The following is a 13,520-nucleotide window of genomic DNA, read 5'->3' as shown; positions in this document are numbered from 1 at the left end:
GGGAACAGAAACACTAAGGCCAGAGCAGTGATGACAACAGTAAGTTGGGAGAGATCCCTGGGGCCATTGTGAATTTGTGGGATAAGAATTGTGCCAAAGAATTTCAGTATCCCCTTCCCACTGGATGATTCCTCCTCTATTCCTATGCTAGGATGTAGGTTTTATTTTACTAGCCAAGAAACAGTTCCTTTATGAGTCATGTAATGAGATACTGACACTGAGCCTGCTGGTTAGTTTTATATGGTTCCTATTAGAGCAACATCCAGTTCCCAAGCATGACTGCCCTAGGCCCACCCACAGACATGGGTGAGACTTCTGGTTAGGATAGGGCGAAAGGGTATAGCAGGAAGAATGGCTTTAGTGTGACACAGCCTGAACTTCCCTCATGGCTATTTGTGGTTATATTGTTAATTTTACTCATCTGTCTCTAGTGGCAGGCTCTCTGGCTGTATCTAGAGATATTAAGATTGAATTTAGAGAGTAATTATCTGGACAATCCAAGCCTCATTCACCACAAATTTTAGGTCATTGGAAACAGAGTACCTGACTTATCCAGTTTATCTTCTATTAATATACCACCTAGAAGAGAAAAAATGATTTTTTTCTTTTTTTAAAAAAAGTTACACTAAAAAAGCCTATTTGGAGGAAGAGATTCCCAAATGTGCAAATATTTCAATGTAGAACAAAATTTAAAAGTTGATTAAATGTTTATGTAAAAATTTAGTCTCGATGCCTTCACTTTAACAGTTTTTTTGTTCTCTTTTACTGGATCTTTCCAAGTACTGTCTTTCCTTGAAGCTCAGTTTGGGGCCTGTCCTGCCTATGAGATAGGAATAGTAGTTCCTACCCTGATGACATTTTGGGGTATAAATGAGATAATCTATGTCCAGCCTTTAACATAGGGCCTGACACATGATAAGCAATAGTAATGGTTATGATCTTACTTTTCCCAAATACTCAGATCAACATTTAACCTGTTTATTCTCATAAGAAACACTGCCTATACCATGTTTGACACTTACTATCCCATTTTTGATGTTATAGTTTATCTCCATAATGAAATTTAGGTTCCTTACTAGGTAAAGATAGGCAATAGAAAATTTGTTGATTTGAGTTGAAAATCAACATTTACTTCCCTTATAAGCCACATGGTCTTCATTTCAATATTTTTTTCCTCACAGAAAATGGAAGCAGAAAGGAGGAGGAGTGCTCCATCTCATATCCTGGGTAAAGCCTTACAAAAGCGGCCTGGTACCAGGTGAGTGCTAAGTTTTATTTGAGGGTGCTTCAGAAAGTTCACGGAAAGATCCATATTGTTTTTTAATTCTATTCTTCCACGAAATTTTTGAAGTACTCTGATATTATACATTGGTATGTGCTTGGAACATTATATTAGACGAAGAGTGTTTCGCATCACATTTTTTTACGTGTGGGGTTGTTTGTTTTATTAGTACCAGAATTCTCTAATTAATAATAGGAAATTTGACATTTGTTCTGAGATTATTTAATAAGATCTATTCTTCATGGGAATTATAAAGCCTTTTAGAGCTGGTATGTATGCTTGGTTGCTTCTTTGTCTTTATTATCTCCCACTTATGAATGAGGACATGCAGTATTTCTCTTTCTGTGCCTGGCTTATTTCACTTAACATAATTTACTCCAAGCTCATCCATGTTGCTGTGAATGGCAAAATTTCATTCTCTTTTATGGCTTAGTAGTATTCCATTGTGTATATATACCACATTTTCCTTATCCAGTTATTGTTGATGGACATTTAGGTTGGTTCAGTATCTCGACTATTGTAGAAAGAGCTTTGATGAACTTGGGAGTGCAGATATCCCTTCAACATGATGATTTCCATTCCTTTGGGTTATATACACAGTAGTTGGATTGCTGGATTGTGTGGTAGTTCCATCTGTAGTTGTTTGAGGAGGCTCCATACTGTTTTCCATAATGGCTGTAAAATTTACAGTCCCACCAACAATGTAAAAGGATTCCCCTTTCTCTACATCCTTGCCAGCATTTGTTATTCTTTGTCTTTTTGAAAATAGCCAGTCTAACTGGGGTGAGATGATATCTCAGTATGGTTTTGATTTGCATTTCCCTGATGCTTAATGATGTTGAGCATTTTTTCAGGTACTGGTTGGCCATTTGTATATCTTCTTTGAGAAATGTCTATTCAGCCCCCTTACCCATTTTCTAATCAGATTTTTTAATTTTTTTACTGTTAAGCTGTTTGAGTTCCTTCTATATTCTGTTGCTGCTTTTGTTTGTTTTTTGTGGCTGACCTGTACAGGGATACAAACCCTTGACCTTGGTGTTACAACACCAAGCTCTAACCGTTGCACATTCTAGATATTAATCCCTTGTCAGATGTATAATTTGCAAATATTTTCTCCCATTCTGTATACTCTGAATTCTAATGCTTACAATTTCCTAAACCCACCATACTCTCTAATCATGGCTCAAGTGTCACTTGCTTCAGAAACTCCTCTAATGCCTCATAAATAATATTCATGCTCCTATAGAACCCTGCGTATCTTTTAGTCATAGCACTCAATCACACTTCATTGGAATCACCTTATATATCATGTTCTCTTCAGTGTCCTAGCATACATCTGTTAATAAAATAATGCCTTGTACATACTTGAAGTTCAATTACTATTTGTTGGATGAGTGAGTGAATGAAGGAGTGGCTCCATTTCCAAACCGAGAGAGGAATTTAGTAGGTTACCATAATAGTTTCTGACTTTCCTGACCTCCTTCAGGTAGCCAATACATAAGAGACTTTCTTGTTGATTGGTATTATTTGTGAAATTTATGCTAGTGGCAAAATTGGCAAATTTTTACCAAAATGGACTTCATTGCTTTGTTAGTCAAAAGTTTTCTCAGGCCCACATATCACTTTATTCTTTTTAAACTGCTTTCTATATTCATTAAAAACAATCAAATACATTTGTTCCTGGTACAATGTGCTAATTTTTTATGGTACGATGCTGGGAGGAAATCTTTAGGAGATTATATTGTCTCCCCACGTTCTAGTGGGCTTTGACAGGGTAAAAATTTATTTTTGTACTTGCAGGACAGCACATCCATTTAATTTCTTCATTCCAACTTTAGCATAATTTTCTAATCACAGTTCTGATTCAATTTTATCTTTCATTTTGGCACCAGCAAAGCACTTTCTCATTAATGCATGTTTATTCATCCTTCCTCACCATTGTTCATGGGATAGCAGGCTATCCGAAGACATCCTCACTGTAGTACATCTTCACTGCAAGATAAATCCCTTCTCCTGTACAGCTTGAAAGTTAGGGTTTCTCAAAGGAGTTTTGGCATTTCTTGATTGACTTTCCGTCAGAACCTTGAGAAAAAGACATATGAAGGAAGCAGAAGAATAATTGTTACTTTTAGCAAGAAGCTTAATATTACTGTGGTTAAGAAAGTTTGGACTCTGGAGCCATATTCTTCCTGGGTTTGAACCCTGGATCTTCTTACCAGCTGTGAGAATTTTTGCAGTTACTTAACCTCCTCAGGCCTCACTTTCCTCGTAAAATGGGGTGACCTCAAAGGGGATTAAAAGTGTTAATATTATAATGTATTTGGCATATTGTGATTGCTATATAAGTTTTTGTTAAATAAAATCATTAAAATATATCAATCTGTCTGGTACCCTGTCACATAATGTCTAGTTTTCTGGGTGTTCCAGGTTTAGGCTTATCTTCTCAACTTGACTGTCTGCTCTTTGAGTGAAGAGACCGTATTTTCTGCTTTTCCAAATCTAAATGTTCAGTGCTGGCTATAGAACAGATATTTTGTAAATATTAGCTGAACTGAATGATTGATTTCTTTATTCCCCTAGCTAAGTAGGTCAGCTCTCAGTTGGAATGGAAAAAGGGATGAGTCTGCAGCTGCCTGACATAGTATAACACTGCCAGTGTTGAAAAGCCACACAAAGAAATGTCAATTCTGGAGTAAGCAGCTATTTAATGTATGTTGACTTTATGCTCACACATTTACTATATCATGTATATTATCACTGCCATTAGTTTTCTGACACCTAGTTCCTAGTGTAATGGGAAGACACAGAGAGTGGATTCTGGGTCCCTGCTCTAGTGCTATATGACCCTGGTAGAGTCACCTATCCTTTCTGTGACTGGGACTTTTCCTTCATCTGTCAGTGATGGGGGAGGGGTGGATTGAAGTTGACTGAATATTTCATGTAGCCCTCAACTCTACAATTTTGTGTTCCTTTATTCTGATAGCAACTCAGCAACAAGTAGAATGGAAAACAATATGAATGGTCCTTGCAAACCCTTTTATTGCAACTCTTAATACATCTCCGAGAGTGCATCTGTCACACTGCTGAGGAATAAGTAGTATCCTCTTTCAGTGCAAAGCTCAAACATTTGCTTATGTGGGATCTTTTGTCTGTTTATTATCATAATGTTATTTTAATAGCCAGCCTACACAGTGGCCCCCAGTGGTTCTCACCTCCTGGTAGTCACAACCTGGCCTAATCCCCTTCTACGTTTTTTTTTTGTTTGTTTTTTGTTTTTGTCATTTTTTTGACCGGCCGCACCGCGCTCAGCCAGTGAGCGCACCGGCCATCCTTATATAGGATCCGAACCCGCGGCGGGAGCACTGCTTGGGCTCCCAGCGCCGCACTCTCCCGAGTGCGCCACGGGGTTGGCCCCTAATCCCCTTCTACGTTGCATCACAATTGATCTGTGTAACCAATAGGATTTGGCAAAAGTGATGTTGTGTGGCTTCTGAGTTTAGGTTATAAAAGAAGCTTCCCTCTTGATTGCTCTCACACTCTCTTTCTCTGATCACTTGATCTGGGGGATGCCATTTCATGAGCAGTCCTGTGGAGAGACCCACAGCAGAGGAACTGAAGCCTCCGAGTAACAGCCACATGATGAGCTTGGAAGCAGACTTTCCAATGCCAGTCAAGTCTTCAGAGATGGCAGCCCCAGATGAAAGCTTGACTGCAGCCTCATAAGAGATATGAGCCCTACCCACCCAGCTAAGGAACTCCCTGATTACTGACCCTTAGAAACTGTATAAGATAATAAATATTTGTTGTTTTAAGTTGCTATGTTTTGGGGTAATTTGTTAGGCAGCAATAGACAACTAACACAGTCATCTTCAAACTATGAAGAAACTAGCTTTCTAAAATGTTTCTGTCGCATACCTTTTATGTATTCTTATAGCTGGAGGTGGAAAGATAGAAACAGATACTATTCTCATTTATAAATAAAAAATGTGATTTCTCAGATCATGTAATTTGTTGGAAAAGGGACCAGACAACATTCTTTCTTTTTAAAAACAGCTTTATTGAGATACAGTTCATACTGTTTAACTTAGCCATTAAAAGCATACACTTCTGTGGTTTTTATTATATTGACAGGGATGTGCAACCATCACCACCATCTTAGAGCATTTTCATACTCCAAAAACAAACCTGTAGCCATTAACCGTAACTCCTCATTCTCTCCCACCCACCCCCACTCCATTGCTAGCTCTAAGCAACCACTCATCTATTTTCTGTTTCTTATATTTTCTGTTTCTTCCTTTCTTTGCCTCTTCTGGACATTCCATATAACTGGAATCATATGCCATGTGGTTTTTTGTGACTGGCTTCTTTCAGTTAGTGTAGTGTTTTCAAGGTTCATCCATGTTGTAGCATTTATCAGTACTTCATTAATTTTTTATTGCCAAATAACCTTCCATTATATGGATAGATACCACGTTTTGTTTCTTTATTCATCAGTTGATGGAAAATTAGGTTGTTTCCACCTTTTGGCTATTTATGAATAACACTGCTGTAAACATTCTTTTACAAGTTTTGTGTGAACATCTGTTTCATTTTTCTTGGGTATATACTAGGAATAGAATTGTTGGGTCTTAGGGTAACACTATGTTTAACTTTTTAAGGAACTGCCAAACTATTTTTCAAGGCAGCTTCGCCATTCTACCTTCCCACCTGCAATATATGAAGGTTCCAATTTCTCCACATACTTACCAAAACATTATTTTCTGTCTTTTTGATTATAGCCGTCTTTGTGTGTGTGAAGAGGTTACTTATTATGGTTTTGATTTGTGTTTCCCTAATGATATTGAGCATATTTTCAAGTGTTTATTTGCTATTTGTGTATCTTTTGGGAGGGAATTTATATTTAAAACTTAAACCATCTTTAATTGGTTATTTGAATTTTTATTAATGAGTTATAAGAGTTATTTGTATATTATCAAATTCTTAAAATTATTTGCATATTGCAAAGTACAAGATTTTTTAATTTTTATTTTTAATTATTAGCATTTCATTATTACAAATTATCATTTTTCTTTATGCCCTTTACCCAACCTTTCACTTCCCAAACCCTTTCCCTCCCTCCCCTCTCCCTCTAGTGTCCTAGCATTTGTTCTCTCCTTCTGAAAGTTCAGTGTATTTTTGTGGTCTTTTCTTCCTTCCTTCCTTCCTTCCCTCCTACCCTCCCTCCTTCCTTTCCTTCTTCCTCCCTCCCCTCCTTTCCTTTCTCCTTTCCTTTTTCCTTTCCTTTCCTTTCCTCCCAGTTAATGAATGAAAATGTGGCATTTCTCTTTCCTTGTCTGGCTTATTTCACTTAACATAATTTTCTCCAGACTCATCCGTGTTGCTACAAAAGGCAGAACCATATGCCAGGTTTTACGCTAATATTTTGTGTATACATTGTTTGGCGGCTTTTCCATTTTCCAAATAAAGATATTTAATCTTAGAGGTTTAAAATAAATTATCTTATGTTTTGCAACTATTAAGTAGCAGAGTTGAAATTTAAATCTACTTCTCTCTGACTCTAAAGTTTGTTCTCTTAGCCAGCATACTAGATTGCCTCAATAAGATCAATTCAATTTTGAGAATTTTCTGTATCTTAAGATAAAGACCATTCCTAGGAGCTGGGTAAAGAAATGTCATTGTTACTATTATAATCTTATGTGGCCATTAGGTTCTATGTGTTGTGGCTTCATGTAGACAGGTCATCAGCTTAAATGAAAATGACAGAATGATTCTGAAATGATTCAGACACCAAATCATTGACTTTTATCTCTAAGTCATGGAGGCTAAATCTTCCTATAAATTATATTGCTTAATGTAATTATTTTATTACTTCATATATTTTTTAGTATAAAGTGGAAATTTTATTTATTTTATTTCATATTATTTTCTTTTGTTTTCACTTTTGGCCATAATTTTTAATGCTAATTTCTAAGTTTATGGCCTGTACCAGAGAATATGGTAGTATGGTATCTGATTTTAAGAAATTTTTTATGACTTGATATATAGTTAGGTTTTTATGAGTATTACATGTATGTATGTGAAGTATTACCAGTTATATAAATAATCAATATTCTTCCTAATATTTTATCCTCTTACTCTGTCACTTGCCAAAAGAGCTATGAAATGTTTCCCACTTCAATTGTGGACTCACAAACTTGTTATTCTATTAATTTCTTGCTGTATATGTTTCGAACCTATATTGTTAGGTCCATAAAGTGTAGGATCTTTTTGGTGTATTGTACTTTTTATCAAATGGAAATATCCCTCTCTGTCCCGTATATTCTTTTGTGTCCGTCTCTTTGGGCTCAGCAGAATGTTTTTGAGATTCATCTATGTTGTATGTATGAGAAGTTTGTTCCTTTTTATTGCCAAGTAGTATCCATTGCACCTTGTATACCGCAATTAGTTTACTCATTAATGTGTCAGTAGACATTTGAGTTGCTTGCAGTTTGGGGTTATTATTAAGAAAGCTGTTAAGAATATTTGTATGCGAGTCTTTATGTGGACATTGTCTTCACTCTGGGTAAATACCTAAGAGTTGAATTCCTGAATCATATAGTATTTGTTTAACTTTAAAGGAGACTACCATACTGTTTTCTAAAATGGTTGTACAATTTTACATACCCATCAGCAATGTATGAGATTTCCAGGTGTTCTACATCCTCACCAAAACTTAGCAATGATAGTTTAAAAAATTTTAGCCATTCTAGTGGGCATATGGTGGTTTTAATGTTCATGTTCCTGGAGATAAATGATATCATGCATCATTTTATAGAATTATTGCCTGTTCATATGTTTTTCTTTGTGATCTGTTTAAATTTCTTGCCCATTTTTTAATTTATAAACTTAGGGAATTGTAAGAGTTCTTTATATATTCTGGATATAGCTCCTTTGTCCAGTATAAATATTGAGAATTTTTTCTCTAAACCTGTCTTTGTCTTTTTATTTTCTTAACAGTATTTTTTTTTTTGAGGAGCAAAAGTTTTTAATTATGTTTAATTAAGTTTTTATTATTCCCCAATTGGATTGGGAAAAGAGGACATGTGTTTTCACTCTGGAACCTTTATGAAAAATCAATTGGCCTGTATGTATAGGTCTACTTCTGGAGTCAATTCTATTCCATCAATCTGTATGTATATATTTTCATTACTTTGCTTTCCAAAGTATCTTGTTTTGTTGGTATTGTGACTATTTTAAAAATTTTATGTTCCATTTGCTCATTGCTAATATGTAGAAATACAATTGATTTTATTAACTTTTTATCCTTTAACCTTGCTAAGTTCACTTATTAATTCTATTAGCTCTTTTTAAATAAAATTCTATTAGCTTTAATGTAGATTTCTCAGTATAGTCTTTGTTCACATTCATTTTCTTTATGAATAAAAAGTTTTATTTCTTCCATTCTAATTTTTGATATTTATTTTCTTTTCTGGCCATAATGTACTGGCTAGAACTTCTAGTATATTATTGAACAGAAATGGTAAGGAAGATATACTTTCTTTATTCCTGACCTTAGGTAGGAATATATCAGTCTTTCAACTTTAAGTATGCTACCTTTAGAATTTTTTTGGAAGATGCCCTTTGTGAAGTACGAAGTGCCCTTTAATTCCAGTAATTGAGTATTTTATCATGAATGAGTAGAATTTTGTCAAATGCTTTTTCTGCAACTTTGATATGATCATGTTGGGGTTTTGTGAGGGTTTTCAGACTTAATTTGGTGAATTATGTTATTTCATTTTTTAAATAATCTTTTTATTTTGGAATAATTTAGATTTAGAGAAAAGCTTTAGAAAAGCAGTTTCTGCACAGCCCCCAACCAGGGAACGCTATTGTTTATATTTTACAATATTACAGTATATTTGTCATAACTAATGAACCAACATTTTTAACTAAAGGCCATACCTTATTCAGATTTTCTTAGTTTTTATCTATTTTTTTTTTTTTTTGTATCTCAAGATCTTATCTAGGATACCACATTAGATTTAGTCAGCGTATTTCTTTAATCTCCTCTAGATTGTGACAGTTTCTTAGACTTACCTTGTTTTTGATGATGATTTTGAATAGCACTGGCTAGATAATTTGGTAGAATGTCCTTCAGTTTGGATTTATCTGATGTATTTTTGTGTTTAGAAGGGGGTTATGATTTATGAATTATTTTTCTGTCTGTGTTCACGTGAGATAGGGGTCTGTAATTTTCTGGTAACATCTTTGTCTGGTTTTGGTATTAGGATAATGGTGGCCTCATAAAATGGGTTGGAAAGTGTTACCTCCTCCTTTTGAAAGTGTGTGAGGGAAGGTCATTATTTCTTCTTAAAATGTTTGGTAGAATTTATCAGTGAAATTATCTAGTGTTTGAGTTTTTTTCTGGGAAGATTTTAGATTATGATATTATCGTTAATATATATAGAACTATTTTGGTATTCAGTTCTTTCATGAGTCAATTTTGTTCATTTGTGTCTTTCAAGAAATGTGTACATTTCATCCCAATTATCAACTTAATCAACACAAAGTTAAGCATAATATTCTTTTTTTATGTTTTTGATGTATGTGGGAACTATAATAATCATCATTCTTTTATTCTTGGTATTGGTGATTTCCAAATTATCTTTTATTCCCTACGTCAGTCTAGCTAGAGGTGTATCAATTTTGTTTATCTTTTCAACAAACCAGCATTTGGTTTTGTTGTTTTTCTCGATTGTATTTACTTTCTATTTTATTGACTTATTTTTTGTCTTTAAAGATTTATTGAAGTGTAATTATGTACAATAAAGGGCACATGTTTAAAGTGTACTATTTGATGGATTTTGATACGTTAGGCACCTGTGCAACGAATACAGCAATTAAGATAATGAACATTTATATAACCTCCAAAGTATCCTTGTATGCCTTTGTAATCAATCCTCCTTTGATACCTCCAGCCCACCCTCTGGCAATCAGTGATCTACTTGATGTTACTATAAATTAGTTTGCATTTCTGAGAATTTTATATAAATACTGGGCCACTTTCTATTGCTGAATGGTATTGCACTGTGTGAGCAGACCACAATTTGCTACCCCTTTTAAATGCTGGTGGACGATATGGTTTTCTTCGAGTTTTGTGATTAAAAATAAAGTTGCTGTGTATGTTCACATACAAGTATGAGTATTTGTGTGTATCTTGATTACATATACTTTCATTTCTTGATAAATACCAAGAAGTGGTAGCTGGATTGTAAGGTAGATATATTAAGAAAATGACAAATTGTTTTCAAAATGGTTGTACCATTTTATATTCCCACTAGCAATGTATGAACGTTACAGTTGTTCAGCATCCTTGCTAACACTTGCTATGGTCATTCTTTTTAATTTTAGGCATTCTGTGTGTGTGTCATTATATTTCTTTGTGGTTTTAACTGGTATTTCCCTGATGACTGATGATGTTGAGCATGTTTTCATGGGCTTATTTAGCATCTGTGTATCATTTTTGGTAAAGTGTCAGGTTGAAATCTCTTCAGTTTTTGTTGGGCCATTTTTCTATTGTTGAATTTTAAGTGTTCTTTATAAATTCCAAATCTGTGCTGTCTAGTGTGGTAGCCACTAATCACTGGCAATGTATATTCAAATGAACTAAAATTATATATTATAAATTTAATTCCCCAGCCACACTAACCTCATTTCAAAAGCTCCTTATTACAGTCATTTATTAGTTCTAGTAGCATTTTAAAAATAGATTTATTAGAATTTTCTACATAAACAATCGTATCATCTTTTACTCAATGCCCCTTATATTCATGAAGTTTCTCCATTTTGGCTGTTTGGAACAAGAAATATTTCCAGCCTTGTAAGTTCAGGGTATCACTCTACCTGCTTTTTCTTGATGGTGATTTCTACAACCTGAGTTAGTTTCCTCACTCGCATGCATTGATCAGTTCTCAGATGAAAACTTATGAGGAACCCTTTGCAGATCTCTGAGCTCTGTAGACAGCTCTTTCCTCACTGGCACTCTGCTTTTTGAATTCTAGCCATATTGGCCTGCTTGAATTCTTGACTCTGTCTCCTCAAGTTGGGCTCTGTTTTGCTTCCTCCTTGTACTGTGGGGTGGAATATCTCTCTGGGCAGCAATCTGGGACAATCTCAGAACTCACCTTGTTTATTTGCTTTCTCTTAGGTATTACTGTTCTGTACTTCTGTTGTCCAATGTCTGAAAATGATTGTTTCATATATTATTTCCCATTATTTTGTAGTTTAAGTTATTCTAGCATGGTTAAAAAAAGAAATCTCTATTTTAATGACTTTTGCTCTTATCTTTATTATTTCCTTCCTTTCACTTATTTTGGATTATATTTGCTCTTCTTTTCCTAGCTTCTTAAAATAGAAACTCAGATTACTGATTTTAGATCTTTATCTTTTCTAAGGAGACATTTTTTTCCTAAGCATTGTTTTAGGTGCATTCCACAAACTTGGATATATTGTGTTTTCATTTTTCTTCAGTTCAAAATGTTTTCTAATTTCCCTGTGATTTCATCTTATACCTGTGGCTTATTTTTTTGTGTTGTTTAATTTCCAAATATTTCAGCACTTTCTGAGTGTCTTGCTGTTATTGTCCTTAATCTAATTATATTGTAATTGGAAAACATGCTCTGTATGATTTCTGCAAATTACCTGCTGGGATTTTGATTGGGATTGCACTGAATCTGTAGATCATTATGGTAGTATCGATATCATAACAGTATCGATTCTTCCAATATATGAACAAAATATATTTCTCTGTTATTTAGGTCTTCTTTAAAATCTCTCAACAGTGCTTTGCAGTTTGCAGTGTACTGGATACAGTACCTATTTTTAGCATATTTACCCCCATTTCATATTTTAATGCTTTTAAGAATAGGGTTTTTTATTTCATTTTTTGCCTGTTCCTGGGGTACAAAGCTGACTGTCACCACCTGTGTCCAAGATGTGATGATCAGATCAGTATTATCAGTATGCCCATTACCACAAATTGCCATTATTCCTCATGTCCCCCACCCAACCTCTCTCTAGCCTCTCACCCCCTCCATCCGTCCACCCTCTGGCAACCCTACCTATGTTCTCTCCATCTGCAAGTCCAAAGCACCACTGTGGTGTTTCTGTCTTTCCTTGTTTTTCTTTTAGCTCCCACTTATGAGTGAGGACATGTGGTATTTTTCCCATTGTGCATGATTTATTTGCTTAACATAATTTTCCCAATGCTCATCCATGCTGCTGTGAATGGCAGAATTTCATTCTTTTTTATGACTGAGGTATATTCAATAGTGTATATATATCACATTTTCCTTATCCAGTCATCTGTCAATGGACTTTTAAGTTGGTTCTATATCTTGGCTATTGTAAATAGAGCTGTGATAAACATGGGAGTACATGCATCCCTTCAGCAAATCTCCCACCAACAGTGTAGGAGAGTTCCCCTCTTTCCACATCCTCGCAAGCATTTATTATTCTCAGTCTTTTTTATTATAGCTAGTATAACTGGGGTGAGATGATATCTCAGTTTGATTTTAATTTGCATTTCCATGATGATAAGTGATGTTGAACATTTCTTTATGTACCTGTTGACCATTTGAATGTCTTCCTTCAACAAAATGGCTATTTGTCTCCTTTGCCCTTTTTTTAATTGGGTTCTTCAGGTTTTTTTTTTTTTTTTTTTTTTTACTGTATAGTTGTTTCAGTTCCTTGTATATTCTGGATGTTAATCCCTTGTTGGATGAATAGTTTGCAAATATTTTCTCTCATTCTGTAGGTTGTCATTGCACCGTATTGATTATTTCCTTTGCTGTGCAGAAGCTTTTTAGTTTGATATAGTCCCATTTATTTATTTTTTCTTTTGCTGCCTGTGCTTTGGGTGTCATATTCCTAAAGACTTTTCTTAGTCCTACTTCCTGAAGTTCAGTTTCCCCTATGTTTTCTTGAGTAGTTTTATAGTTTTGGGTCTTAATAATAATGCTTTAATCCATTTCGAGTTGATTTTGGTATATGGTGAGAGATACAGGTCTAGTTTCATTCTTCTACATATGGGTGTCCAGTTTTCCCAGCACCGTTTATTGAAGAGGCTGATGTACATTCTTGGTGCCTTTGTCCAAAATCAGTTGGCTGTAAGCATGTGTGTGGATTTCTGGGTTCTCTATTCTAGTCCATTGGTCTGAGAGTCTGTTTCTATTCAACTACCGTGCTGTTTTGATTAATA

The 13,520-nt window shown here is 34.8% G+C and overlaps 1 pseudogene; it reads left to right on the top strand.

The window, feature by feature from the left end:
* LOC134375755 (rho GTPase-activating protein 20-like) overlaps positions 1-13,520 on the top strand; it is a 101,281-nt pseudogene that overhangs the window by 4,276 nt on the left and 83,485 nt on the right.

The sequence above is a fragment of the Cynocephalus volans genome, chromosome 4 (genome assembly GCF_027409185.1).
Source record: "Cynocephalus volans isolate mCynVol1 chromosome 4, mCynVol1.pri, whole genome shotgun sequence".
NCBI lineage: Eukaryota > Metazoa > Chordata > Mammalia > Dermoptera > Cynocephalidae > Cynocephalus > Cynocephalus volans.
Note: the sequence above shows the minus strand (reverse complement) of the source record. Positions and strands in the feature narration are given on the sequence as shown.